Source organism: Pseudophryne corroboree, chromosome 4 (assembly GCF_028390025.1).
Source record: "Pseudophryne corroboree isolate aPseCor3 chromosome 4, aPseCor3.hap2, whole genome shotgun sequence".
NCBI lineage: Eukaryota > Metazoa > Chordata > Amphibia > Anura > Myobatrachidae > Pseudophryne > Pseudophryne corroboree.
In genome coordinates this window covers 866,360,570-866,375,271 of record NC_086447.1, presented here as the reverse complement: position 1 = coordinate 866,375,271, position 14,702 = coordinate 866,360,570, and the positions used below count along the sequence as shown (strand labels likewise).

At 48.4% G+C, this 14,702-nt stretch overlaps 1 protein-coding gene across 1 annotated transcript in view; it reads left to right on the top strand.

Annotated features, from left to right (window-relative positions):
- Nucleotides 1–714: 714 nt before the first annotated feature.
- The window catches only part of TTC7A (tetratricopeptide repeat domain 7A), a 914,714-nt gene continuing 900,726 nt past the window's right edge, over nt 715–14,702 (top strand). Inside the window, exon 1 of the mRNA XM_063918709.1 lies at nt 715–847. The gene's annotated coding sequence lies outside the window, so the exon portion shown is untranslated. The remainder of the gene's footprint in view (nt 848–14,702) is intronic.

Here is a 14,702-nt window from a genome sequence, read left to right as displayed (position 1 = left end):
GACCTAGAAACCCTGTCGACCTTCCATCCATGTCGACCTAGTGACTGTCGACCTATAGTGGTCGACCTAAACATTGTCGACCTAGATACTGTCGATCTTCAGACCGGATCCCGGCAGCAGGCACTGCTTCATTGATCACCCCTGTTACATCAGACAGAATAGTCAGATATATAGCTGGGAAGGGCAATTTAACAGGCTCGGTTGGGGACCACTGCTTTGAAGTTGGATATCTCTGGTTCCCCAGGGCCAATTTTCAAAAATATGGTACCCCTGGAAAAAGGGGACCATCAGTTATCAGCATTGGGCCCTTATACTCCTGGGGCCCTTGGCCAATTTCCCACTGAGCCTATACAAAAAGACAGCCCTGGTCAACGGTACCGCTCACACACCCATTGTTATGGCCCTGTGTCAGACTTGCCTATCCTCCCGGATTCAGCGGGAGGCTCCCGATTTTTCAATGAGCCTCCCGCTGCCCCGCAAACCTTGCCTGCCCTCCCGGTTTTTAAACGAGCTCCCTGTTAATCCGGACTGCGCATGCGCGAGTCCGGAAATGCGGGGGGCGGGGCCTGCACGTAAGAGGTCACAGCCGTCTGTGGTGGCCGTCCTGCCTCCTGCTGTGCACACAGAGCCGGCAGTCTGAACGGAGGCAGGAGAATAAACAGCAGAGCAGCTGGGCTGCTGACATCCAATGCTCTGCTTCACTGCTGCTGGCCCCGCCCACCTCACTCACAGGGCTGCGTGTAACACACAGCCCATCTTACCTCCTCCTGCACAGTGCTGCTGCCCCCCTCCACCACACTGTCCCGGCCCCTGCTCTAAGTTCATAGGAAGGAGCAGCCATAGCCAGGTGGGTGCTGTATGTGCTGGTGGGTTTTATGAGAAAGGGGGGATGTGTATAGTGTGGTCAGGGGAAGGGAGTGTGTACTGTGCATTATGTAATGTTACATGGTACTTTCTGTAATAAGGGGGGGGGGGGGCTGTGTGATATGTAATGTGCTACCGGGTGTAATATTGGGGAGGGGAGGGGGGGTTGTGCTGTGTATAATATAATGTAATATGGTGCTGTGTACTATCTGTGATGGGGGGGGGGGGCTGTGTGATATGTAATGTGCTACCGGGTGTAATATTGGGGGGGGGGGGGGGGGGGGGGGGGGTTGTGCTGTATATAATAATGTAATTTGGTGCTGTGTACTATCTGTGATGGGGGGGGGGGGCTGTGTATAATATAATGTAATATGGTGCTATGTACTTTCTGTAATAAGGGGGAGGGGCTGTGTGATATGTAATGTGCTACTGGGTGTAATATTGGGGGGGGGGGGGGGTTGTGCTGTATATAATAATGTAATTTGGTGCTGTGTACTATCTGTGATGGGGGGGGGCTGTGTAATACGTAATGTGCTACCGGGTGTAATATTAGGGGGCGGGGGGGGAGGGGGGGTTGTGCTGTGTATAATATAATGTAATATGGTGCTGTGTACTATCTGTGATAGGGGGGGTGATATGTAATGTGCTACCGGGTGTAATATTAGGGGGGCGGGGGGGGTTGTGGTGTGTATAATATATGTAATATGGTACTATGTACTATCTGTGATAGGGGGGGGGGGGCTGTGTGATATGTAATGTGCTACCGGGTGTAATATTAGGGGGGCGGGGGGTTGTGCTGTGTATAATATAATGTAATATGGTGCTATGTACTATCTGTGACAGGGGGGGGGGGGGGGGCTGTGTGATATGTAATGTGCTACCGGGTGTAATATTAGGGGGGGGGGGTTGTGCTGTGTATAATGTAATGTAATATGGTGCTGTGTACTATCTGTAATAGGGGGGGAGGCTGTATAATATGTAATGTGCTACCGGGTGTAATATTAGGGGGCGGGGGGGGGGGGGGGGGATTGTGCTGTGTATAATATAATGTAATATGGTGCTGTGTACTATCCGTGATAGGGGGGGGGGCTGTGTGATATGTAATGCGCTACCGGGCAGAGCCGGCCCTAACCAATATGATGCCCTAGGCAAGATTTTGGCTGGTGCCCCATAGCACCACCGCTGGTTCTCCTCTGACCTTGCACCTCTTTCCCAGCACCACCACCCCTCAGCCATAGCAGTCCTTATTTTGGTGTTTGTACCCCCTATATTTTAAATAGGAACAGTTTGCACATTTGGCACACAGACCAAAAAGGGGTGTGTTTTTGCTGGCAAGGGGCATGGGCGCACAATAGTAACCCCAATTCCAATTACGCGACACAGTACTGCAACTTTATTCACATTTGATCATGCGATAGTGTCCATAATTAATATTACATCCCACAGTAGTATCACTTTAACTTATAAACGTTACTCCTCACAGTAGAGCCCCTTATTCACATTACATCACACTGAATTGCTCCTTATTCACATTACACCCTATTGCTCTTTATTCACATTAGACAACACAGTAGTGCCCTTTCTATATTCAATGCCACATAGTAGAGCACCTTATACACATAATGCCACACAGTAATGCCCCATACACATATGAGACACATTATTAATGTCCTTATAAACATAATGCGCCTTACACATTATGACAACCTTTATTAATGCCCTTACACTTACACATATGCTGCACATTATTAATGCCCTTATACACATAATGACACACATAGTGCCCCCTACACATTTAATGCACATTATTAGTGCCCCTATACACATAATGACACACATAGAGTAGTACCCTGTTACACATATGTCGCACATTATTAATGCCCTTATACACATAATGACACACACAGTGCCACTTACACATATGTTGCACATTATTAATGCATTTTTACATGACACACATAATGCTCCTTACACATATTCCGAACACTACTGCACAACCAACCCACTCACATGCACACAGCACTCACACTGCCACTAACACTGTGACCTCTGCCTCTGCTTGGATACAGATGTGTCCTTATAAATCTTGCCTCAATGCTAACGTTGGGCACATTTTTTTATGAAAATGCATCTTATTTGCATTGCTATGTGGCTAGGATGCACAAGCAGCTTCTGCTGATTAAAATGATATGCAGCATGCCTATATACTGTGTGAGACTGTGGCTGTATCAGCATATGAAATGCTACACACAGAATATAGGCATGCCGCATATCATTTTAATCAGCAGAAGCTGCTGATGCCCCAAGGCATATAAAATGCCCTAGGCAATTGCCTAGTTTGCCTATGCCTATGGCCGGCTCTGCTACCTGGCGTAATATATTAGGGGGGGGGGGGGGGGGGGGGTTGTGCTGTGTATAATATAATGTAATATGGTGCTATGTACTATCTGTGATAGGGGGGGGGGGGGGCTGTGTGATATGTAATGTGCTACCGGGTGTAATATTGGGGGGGGGGGGGGGAGGGTTGTGCTGTGTATAATATAATGTAATATGGTGCTGTGTACTATCTGTGACGGGGAGGGGGGGGGGGGTGCTGTGTGATATGTAATGTGCTACCGGGTGTAATATTAGTGGGGGGGGGGGGGGGGTTGTGCTGTGTATAATATAATGTAATATGGTGCTGTGTACTAACTGTGATAGGGGGTGGGGGGGCTGTGTGATATTTAATGTGCTATCGGGTGTAATATTAGATATTAGGGGGGGGTTGTGCTGTGTATAATATAATGTGATATGGTGCTGTGTACTGTCTGTGATAGTGGGGGGGCGGCTGTGTGATATGTAATGTGCTACCGGGTGTAATATTACGGGGGGGGGGGGGGGGGGGGGGCTGTGTGAAATGTAATGTGCTACTCGGTGTAATAATGTGGGGACTGTGTAGGCTGTGTATAATTTAATGAAATATGAGTCCGGGTGTACTGGCTGTAATATGGGGGACTGGGGCTATGTATAATGTAATTCAGTGGTTAAAGTGGGGCGGAACTGCGTTCCGTCACCTCTAATTGCAGGCGAAACCAGTTCCGCCTCCGCCCAGCCACAGCATCAGGTCCCTGCTGCATTGTAATGGTGGCAGCGGCCGCCAGCCAATCCTGGCTCGCGGACCGGCTGCAGCACCAATCAAAAATAGGGGCGTATTTTTAAAATCTGGCGTGAGCCAATCACGGCTCACGGACCGCCAGCCAATGAGAAGCTGCCAAGTGGCAGCTTCTCATTGGCTGGCGGTCCGGGAGCCGTAAAATGGAGTTCTGCCTGCAGTAATCTGCAAAAGGGAGCTCTGTGGCCACGCCACTTCCCCATGAAGCCACGCCCCTACATTTTTGGCACACACGCACCTACGGCACACACTTGCCCAGTTTTTTTTAAAGGGGGTACCGATGCTGTTTCTTGCACACAGTGCTAAAAAAAAATGTCTATTTAAGGCACTAACTGGGGCTATGTATAATGTAATGTTATGTTGTACTGGGTGTACTGGCTGTAATGTGGGGGAGTGGGGCTGTGTATAATGTAATGTAATATGGTACTGGGTACAGTATGGGGAGGGGGGCTGTGTATAATATAATGTATTATATGCTGTGTGTACTGGGTGTAATATACTGTCCGTTTCTTCTCAGAAATGTACACGGTATCATAATTTAGTGCACCTGTATTATTACTCTAGTGTACCTATAGTATTACCCTATTTTTATTTTGTTTTTTTTGCTGCTTCTAGTACTAATTTTCACCTGCCATTGCAGGACACACCCCTGAGCAGTGGCGTAACTACTGCCCCCGCAGCCCTCGCGGTGGCTTGGAGGCGCAGGGCTGCGGGGGGCGCCGCCACTGATTAAGAGCAGATTGACATGCGGACAAGCCGTCCGCATGTCAGTCTGCTGTCTCCCTCCTTTCCTAGCCGCTGCTGTGAAGGAGGGACACGGAGGGCACAGCGTGCGCCTCTCCTGTGTCCCTCCTGCGTCTCCGGCGGGTCTATTAAATGAAGTGCCCGTTCGTGAGCTCTGATTGGCATAGGGTATAACGGGCATCGCGGTATGTGTCACAGGCATTACGGTGTGTGGTATTCTATATCACGGGCATTGTGGTATGTGGTATAATGTCTCAGGGGCATTGCAGTGTGGCATAATGTATAACGGGCATTGCGGTGTGTGGCATAGGGTATAACGGGCATTGCGGTATATGTCACAGGCATTACGGTGTGTGGTATACTATATCACGGGCATTGTGGTATGTGGTATAATGTCTCAGGGTCATTGCAGTGTGTGGCATAATGTATCACGGACTTTGCGGTGTGTGTCATAATGTGTCAGGCATTACGGTGTGTGGTATACTATATCACGGGCATTGTGGTATGTGGTATAATGTCTCAGGGTCATTGCGGTGTGTGTCATAATGTGTCACAGGCATTGTATGTGCTATAATGTATCAGGGGCATTGCAGTGTGTAGCATAATGTATAACGGGCATTGCGATTCCTGTCATAATGTGTCACAGGCATTACGGTGTGTGGCATAATGTGTCGGGGGCATTATGGTGTGTGCATATTGTGTCATGTGCATTACTGTGTGTGGCATAATGTCTAAGGGCCATTGCAGTGTGTGGCATAATGTATACTGGGCATTACTATAAGGAGGAAAAATGACAAATAATGTAAGGGGCATGAATCAGGATTATTTTTCTTTCCTGTGGTGGCCAACGTCTGGGCGTGCAGGTTGCAAAACTGGGGTATAAGGTAGTATTTTCCTGCAATGTCACGCCACTTTATGTGAAACCACGCCCATTTCATCAAAGCCACACCCCTTTTGGCTTGGGGGGAGAAAATTTCTAGTTACGCCACTGCCCCTGAGTGTCAATAAATACGCTAATAGGTAGTCCTCAACACGCACTTTGGGCGAAGCATGCCACTCCCCCACCCTTCCCCCTCTCAACGGCACGCCATGCTTTGTGTGGCGTGTTCTGCTGCCTGGAATCTCCCTGAAACTAGTTTTCAAAAGTAGGCAAGTATGCCCTGTGTGCAATATTGTAAAACCATCAATATTGCATACCTCCTAACTTTGAGGTGGCGGGTCCCTGTGTGTCGGAAAGTGGGCATAGCCTCGAGGAAAGGGGGCGGAGCCTCACAGCACACCCTGATTGCAACACTGTGGAGGTGTACCCAGCACTCTCTGAGATGCTAGGCTGCCCCCTGGTTCTACCCTGCACTATTCTCCCCATCTTCTGCTGCTTGCCCACTGCTCTGCCATGTGTGTGCTCCCCCCAACTGCCCCCCACCCACTGTGAAACACTGCCTCCCACAGGTGTGACAGCGGGACAGTCTCAGAAAAAGAGGATGGTCCCACATGAATGCAGGACAGTTGGGAGGTATGATATTATATGTAAAAAGTATATAATAAAAGTAAAACCATACATGCTGCACTCTGATAAGCTCTACCGCCTCTTGAGGAAGAGGAGCAGAGCTTTTATAGGTATAACATTCAGTTGACGTTTCTTATTTTAAATTATTGCACCTCCTTTTATTTAGAAGGCCGAGAAGAAAGTTTGCATCTTTACCTACACTTGCTATTTGCTGCCATCTGCTGGTGTTACTTAGTGTTGCACACATTTGCAGACTTTTCTTATTAAGGGTCACTTTTAATTACAATTGATTGTGAATGCTCCATAAATGTTACTGTGCATATACAGTGTGTGTGTGTGTGTATATATATATATATATATATATATATATATATATATGCGAAAGCGCTCACTCACTCACTCACTGACTGATCACTAATTCTCTTACTTCCCGATATGTTAGTAAGGTGAAATGTAACATAGGTATTCTTCAGGTGGGAAATAGGAAATCTGCATATTTAAAATTCTAATAAACCTCCCCTCAGGGGATGAAAAGGGGGTTGACCTAATGACGTAATTACCAATGCGTGGCTTGCATTGCCTGAACGAGAACGCCCAAACGGACAATCAGAAAATTTGGATTGCACCTCCAGTGTTTAGAATTTAATAAACTACAAAAATGGTCCTGTCACTTTTTACCGTATCTGCTACGGGTGCTCCTGGGGTAACGCCAATAACCATGGATTAAGATTTACTTCCATTAATACGTCTCAAGTTTACATCTCTATAGAACGCAGTTCCGCCTTCTCCGGCTTACCTAACCCAATGTGTGCCCAGCACCGCACAGGAAGATGCCGGGCGCCCACTGAGATTGTTTTACCAGCGGGCGCCCAGCTCTCTCTCCACCGCAGAAATCGGCGGCAGGAGCTCACTACTGAACTCCTGCTTCCTGCTCCCGGCTCTTTCAGTGTGTGCTATGGGAGAGATGTCATGAAGTCTCTCCCTTAGTGCCGAGGAGCGGGTGGCGGGGCTTGGTGAGTATGGTGTGTTGTTTTGTTTTTGTTTTTAAATATGTGAGTGGTTCTACTGGGGGCAAGCTACAAGGGGGCAAGCTACTAGGGCAAACTACTGGGGGCAAGCTACTGGGAGCAAACTACAAGGGGGCTAACTACTAGGGGCAAGCTACTGAGGGCAAACTACAAGGGGGCTAACAACTGGGGGCAAACTACAGGGGGGCATTACTACTGGGGGCATAACTACAGGGGCATTACTACTTGGGGGCAAACTACATGGGGCAAACTACGGGGGGGCATTACTACTGGGGGCATAACTACAGGGGCTAAACTACTGGGGGCATTACTACTTGGGGGCTAAACTACAAGGAGGCAAACTACAGGGGGGCATTACTACTGGGGGCATTACTACAAGGGGACAAACTACAAGGGGGTTAAACTACTGGGGGCATAACTACAGGGGCTAAACTACTGGGGGCATTACTACTTTGTGGGCTAAACTACAAGGGGGCAAACTACTGGGGTAAACTACAGGGGGGCATTACTACTGGGGGCTAAACTACTGGGGGCTAAACTACAAGGGGGCAAACTACTGGGGGCAAACTACAGGGGGGCTTTACTACTGGGGGCTAAACTACTGGGGGCTAAACTACAAGGGAGCTAAACTACTGGGGGCATAACTACTGGGTGCATAACTACAGGGGCTAAACTACTGGGGGCATTACTACTTGGGGGCTAAACTACTGGGGGCATTTCTAACTACTGGGGGCAAACTACATGGGGGCTAAACTACGGGGGCTTAACTACTGGGGCATTACTACTGGGGGCAAACTACTGGGGGCAAGCTACTGGGAGCAAACTACAAGGGAGCTAACTACTAGGGGCAAGCTACTGGGGGCAAACTGCAAGTGGGCTAACAACTGGGGCAAACTACAGAGGGGCATTACTACTGGGGGCATAACTACAGGGGCATTACTACTTGGGGGCAAACTACATGGGGCAAACTACAGGGGGGCATTACTACTGGGGGCATAACTACAGGGGCTAAACTACTGGGGGCATTACTACTTGGGGGCTAAACTACAAGGGGGCAAACTACAGGGGGGCATTACTACTGGGGGCATTACTACAAGGGGGCAAACTACAAGGGGGCTAAACTACTGGGGGCATAACTACAGGGGCTAAACTACTGGGGACATAACTACAGGGGCTAAACTACTGGGGGCATTACTACTTGGGGGCTAAACTACAAGGGGGCAAACTACTGGGGTAAACTACAGGGGGGCATTACTACTGGGGGCTAAACTACAAGGGGGCAAACTACAAGGGGGCAAACTACTAGGGGTACTGGGGGCAAACTACAGGGGGGGCTTTACTTCTGGGGGCTAAACTACTGGGGGCTAAACTGCTGGGGGCATAACTACTGGGTGCATAACTACAGGGGCTAAACTACTGGGGGCGTTACTACTTGGGTGCTAAACTACTGGGGGCATTTCTAACTACTGGGGGCAAACTACATGGGGGCTAAACTACAGGGGCTTAACTACTGGGGTCATTACTACTGGGGGCTAAACTACTGGGGGCATAACTGCAGGGGCTAAACTACAGGGGGCATTACCACTGGGGGCTAAACTACATGGGGCAAACTACATGAGGTCTAAACTACAGCGGCTAAACTACTGGGGGCATTACCACTGGGAGGCTAAACTAAAGGGGGGGGGGGGGTAAACTACTGGGGTCATAACTGCAGGGGCATAACCACCGGGGGCTAAACTACTGGGCATAACTACTGGGGCTAAATTACTGGGGTCATTACTACAGGTGACATTACTACTGGGGGCAATACTACACAGGGGCATTACCATTAAGGGCATTACTAATGGGGGCACTACTAATAACTGCATTGTGAAGGGGGCACTTCATAAGGGGCATCACTCCTGGGGACATAAGGGGCACTACTACTGGGGGCATTGCATAAGGGGCACCACTACTATGGGCTCTATATAAGGGGCACTACCACTGTGGGCACTACCAGTACAGTGGGCATTGCGTAAGGAGCACTACTACTGTGGGCATTGTATAAGGGGTGCTACTGCTGTGGGCATTATGTGATTTACAGGGTGCTACTACTGTGGGCATTATGTGAATCAGGGATGCTACTACTGTGGGCATTATTACTATTGTGTGACCACGCCCATTTTGAGACCACACTCCTTTGGGGGGCGCGCCGTGGGTGCGCGCCATATCTTTATTACATGGGCACCGGCGGGAAGGTGGGTGAGTTCCACCACCTCTCTAAGACCACTTTAAAAGCACTGTTTACAACTGTGAAAATCAGAAACTCCCATGCAAAGAACGGATAGAACAGCTAGTCTATATATATAAAAGTCAAAGTATGTATGTTTGTTCTTCATAGGCTGTTACATGCCTTGATGGATCTGGACCAAACTTGGTACACATACCCTTCATTATCCAACTTAAAATACTGGCAGGGTTTCAAGTGAAAAATTCCACCCCTTGCGGGGTCAGGGCCCCAATCACAAAAATGCATATAGAAAATGCATTGTTCTGTTTGTGTGTCTGTCTGTGAGGTCATGCTGTGATGTCATAATGGTAACAACTGCCTATACCAGGAGTTTGTTGCTGCTGCCCTGTCTCATACTATTCCACAGCCCTGGCAGCACACAGCTCACCAGCAGTAGGTGATATCACTGGAAAAGCTGCTGACATAAGGTTAGTGACTGGACATAGATAAGGGCAGCTCAGTGCTATGTGTCGGCGGCAGACTTGGAGAGTGATTAACGAGAGTCAGAGGAAAATAGAAATGATTTACAGTTACACATACTCTCATTATCCAACTTACAATACTGGCAGGGTCATAGGCTCCTACGTGGCTTGATGGATCTGGACCAAACTTGGTACACATACCCTTCAAAGTTCATACTTAAAATACTGGAGGGGTTTCAAGTGAAAAATTCACCCCTTTCAAGGCCTGCGCTGGTGCCCTCACGAATAGTTTGTATGATGCATCTTAGGTGCGGCACTCGGCTCCAGGGGATCGGTATGAAATACCTCCAATCAAAATCCCGACGTCAAAATCCCGAGAGCAATTGACCGCCGGTCAAAATCCTGACAAGGTCAAAATCCCGATATGGACAAAATACCGACATTTAAAATACAGATTTTTACCGTCGGTCAATTGCTGTCGGGATTTCAACCGTCGGGATTTTGATTGGAGGTAAATTGACTGCATCCCGGCTCCAGAATCCAAGAAGTACAAATACAAGGTTTGAGTACCAACATTTCAGTGCTCTATTGGCACTATCATCAGGATACAAGACATAACATGAACAGTACATACATTTTATATCCAACACCCAACATTTCAGTGCTCTATTGGCACTATCATCAGGATACAAGACATAACATGAACAGTACATACATTTTATATCCAACACCCATAATGCGACAATCAGGAGCCATGTGCAGAGTCAAACACCCGCCCCCAGTCGGCTAGTGACATCATAGCCCCGCTCAATCACATTTAACATAATGAAGAAAAATAAATAAATAGTGCAGAATGAACATATAAATAATAACAAATTGCTATCACTATCAGCCTTTGCTGTCGCAGGGCGGCTTGCGAGGCCAAGGAAACAGCATTGTGGCCTGGCCACTCCCCAAACACCTCCTGACCCCGCCCCTCCCTGTTAATGCCTCTGCCTGTCGATCAGGGGGAGGCATTCACATTTCCTGCACAGAGATCACTGGACCCGTTCTGCACATACCATAGCGGTAAATGCAGTAAGCGATCCTTACTGAATCACCACTTATGTTAAAACCTGATATTGATCTTTATAATATCATTTTATTTAAGACACTGTTGTTTTAATCAAAAGAATAATAATTGCGTTTATCAAAGTGACTACATGTCAATTAAAAACTTAATTGGAAAGGGTGTGACTGTTTGTACACACTGTATTTACAATACGGCTTAAAATCTGACTCCTGATAATTGGCTACTTTAATAAATGTGTTTTCTCATACGTCCTAGAGGATGCTGGGGACGACATCAAGACCATGGGGTATAGACGGGATCCGCAGGAGACATGGGCACTCTAAAGACCTCAGTTTTAGAAACGTGCCCAGGTCGACTGGATGCACTGGAGGAGCTTTACTGAGTTTCTCTGAAAAGACTTATGTTAGGTTTTTTATTTTCAGATAGATCTGCTGGCATCAGACTCCCTGCTTCGTGGGACTGAGGGGGCAGAAGCAGAACCAACTTCCTAAAGAGTTTCATGGCTCTGCTTCTGGCTGACAGGACACCATTAGCTCCTGAAGGTACCGAACGCTAGCCGTGTCTAGATGCTCACTCCCACAGCACGCCGTCACCCCCCTCGCAGAGCCAGAAGTCAGAAGACAGGTGAGTATGAGAAGAATGATCTTCTATCAAGTAAGTGACGGCTGAGGTGCGGCGCGGCTGGCGGGAGCGCAGCGCGCCATTGCTGCCCACACACACAGGCACTGCAGGGCGCGGGGTGGTGTGCGCCCTGGGCAGCAAGAAATATACCTCAAACTGGCTAAAAGGGGGCATAAGATACCGCTGGCACAGCCCTACCCCCGCCAGTATAAATATCATAATGTGTATTGAGTGTAAGGACGCGCCATTGCGGGGGCGGAGCTTCTTCCTCAGGCAGCCAGCACACTGCTCAGTGCCATTTTCTCTCTCTCCTCAGGCTGCAGAGAACACGCTGGTCCTCTCCTCCACTTCTGACAAGTACAGGGTGCTATTACTGTTTAAAAGCGCTATTGGGCTGTGGGCACTCAGTGTTCACAGGCACAGCATACTGGCGCTGGGATTGTGAATTGGCTGCTCCTATCCTGTGTCCCTCTGACAGATTTTACTGTGGGTCTGTCCCCAAATAAGTCCCAGTGTGTCTGTGAGTGTGCTGTACACATGTGAGGCATGTCTGAGGCAGGGAGTTCCTCCCCGGAGGAAGCCATTTTAGGAACACAGAGTTGTAATGTGGTGGCGCTACCGGCACACCAAGAGCCTGCATGGGTGAAAGAGATACGTAACAGTATGCATCTGATTAACCGAAAATTAGATAAGTCTGAATCTAAGGCTGCATGCTGGAGAAAACCTGTGGACGATGTGATTTTTCAGGATGCTGTTATTCCTTATGCGGGCGGCCCCTCTGGGTCATATAAGAGACCATTTGCGAATGTTTTAAACACTGATACCGACACGGAATCTGATTCTTGTGTCGACGATAGTGACTCCAGAGAGGTAGATCATAAATTGGCAAAAAGTATACAATATATGATTGTGGCTATAAGGGACGTGTTGGAGGTTACAGAAACCACTCCTGTACCTCAGGAGAAGGCTTATTTATGTAAGGGAAAGAAATCCAAAGTCCTTCACACGAACTATATGCTCTGTTTGAAGGGATGTGGGTGAATCCTGATAAGAAATTTCGTATTCCCAAAAGGATTCAGATAGCTTACCCTTTCCCGGCTGAGGACAGAAAAAAATGGGAGTCACCCCCTGTGTTAGACAGTGCGCTTTCCAGGTTGACAAAGAAGGTTATTCTCCCTGCTACTGGCACAGCTTCTCTTAAGGAGCCGGCAGACCACAAAATGGAAACGACATTGAAATCCATTTATGTTACCAATGGTACACTGCTCAGGCCCACTATTGCCTGCGCATGGGTGAGTCGCGCTACTGAAAAATGGTCAGAATGCGTGTCATCAGAAATTGACACGATTGATAAAGATGAGATAGTCCTTAAGTTAGGGAATATCAACGATGCTGCCGCCTACATGCTGGAAGCAATGAAGGATATTGGACTCTTTGAGTTCACAAGCCGCTACCATGGCAGTATCGGCTAGGCGGGCGCTGTGGATTCGCCAGTGGAACGCGGATGCAGATTCCAAAAGAAACATGGAGGCGCTCCCATATAAAGGTGAGGCCTTATTTGGCGATGGCCTGGATGCGTTAGTCTTGGCAGCTACCGCAGGTAAGTCGACATTTTTGCCCTCTGCGCCTGCACCGGCAAAAAAGACCTATCACCCACAAATGCAGTCCTTTCGGCCCAATAAATACAAAAAAGCGAGAGGTTCCCCCTTCTTTGCAGGTAGGGGAAGAGGATGGGGAAAGAAGCCCACAGCGGCTCCAGGTTCCCAAGAGCAGAAGTCTACCCCTACTTCTGCCAAATCCTCAGCATGACGCTGGAGCTCCCTTGCGGAAGGCCGCTCGGGTGTGGGCACGTCTCAAACTGTTCAGCCAAGGTTGGATTCTGTCTGGCCTGGATCCCTGGCTGTTGCAAATAGTATCCCAGGGATACAAACTGGAGTTTCAAGACGTTCCCCCATGCCGATTTTTCAAATCGACCTTTCCAGTTTCTCCGCCAGAAAGAGAAGCAGTAACAGCGGCAATCCAAACATTATGTCAAGACCAGGTCATAGTCCTGGTACCGTTGTCACAACAAGGGCGGGGTTTTTATTCAAGCCTCTTTGTTGTTCCGAAGCCGGACGGCTCGGTCAGACCGATCCTAAATCTAAAGGATCTGAATTGCTACCTGAAAAGGTTCAAGTTCAAGATGTAATCACTTCGGGCGGTGATTGCCAGTCTGGAGGAGGGGGACTACTTGGTGTCGGTGGACATAAAGGATGCTTACCTGCATGTTCCCATTTATCCTCCTCACCAGGCTTATCTGAGATTCGCGGTTCAGGATTGCCATTACCAATTCCAAACGTTACCTTTTGGCCTCTCCACAGCGCCGAGGGTATTCACCAAGGTTATGGCGGAGATGATGGTCCTCCTTCGTCAGAAAGGAGTCAATATAATTCCTTATCTGGACGATCTCCTGATAAAGGCGAGATCCAGGGAGCAGTAGTTACAAAACATATCACTCTCTCTGTCAATACTCCAACAACATGGGTGGATCATAAATTACCCAAAGTCACAATTGGAACCGACGACAAGGTTGTCTTTCCTCGCGATGATTCTGGACACAGAAGTTCAGAGAGTATTTCTTCCGGTGGAAAAGGCTCTGGAAATCCAGAAAATGGTAAAACAGATATTGAAACCATCGAGTGTGTCGATCCATCAGTGCATTCGGTTGTTGGGGAAGATGGTGGCGGCCTACGAGGCCATACAGTTTGGCAGGTTTCATGCCAGAGTATTCCAGTGGGACCTGTTCGACAAGTGGTCGGGGTCACACCTACACATTCACCAAAAGATAATCCTGTCGTCAAAAACCAGGATTTCGCTCCTGTTGTGGTTACACAGCTCTCATCTACTAGAGGGACGCAGGTTCGGGATTCAAGACTGGGTCCTGGTAACCACAGATGCGAGTCTCTGAGGCTGGGCAGCAGTCTCTCAGGGAGAAAACTTCCAAGGACGTTGGTCACATCAGGAAGCCTGCCTTCACATAAACGT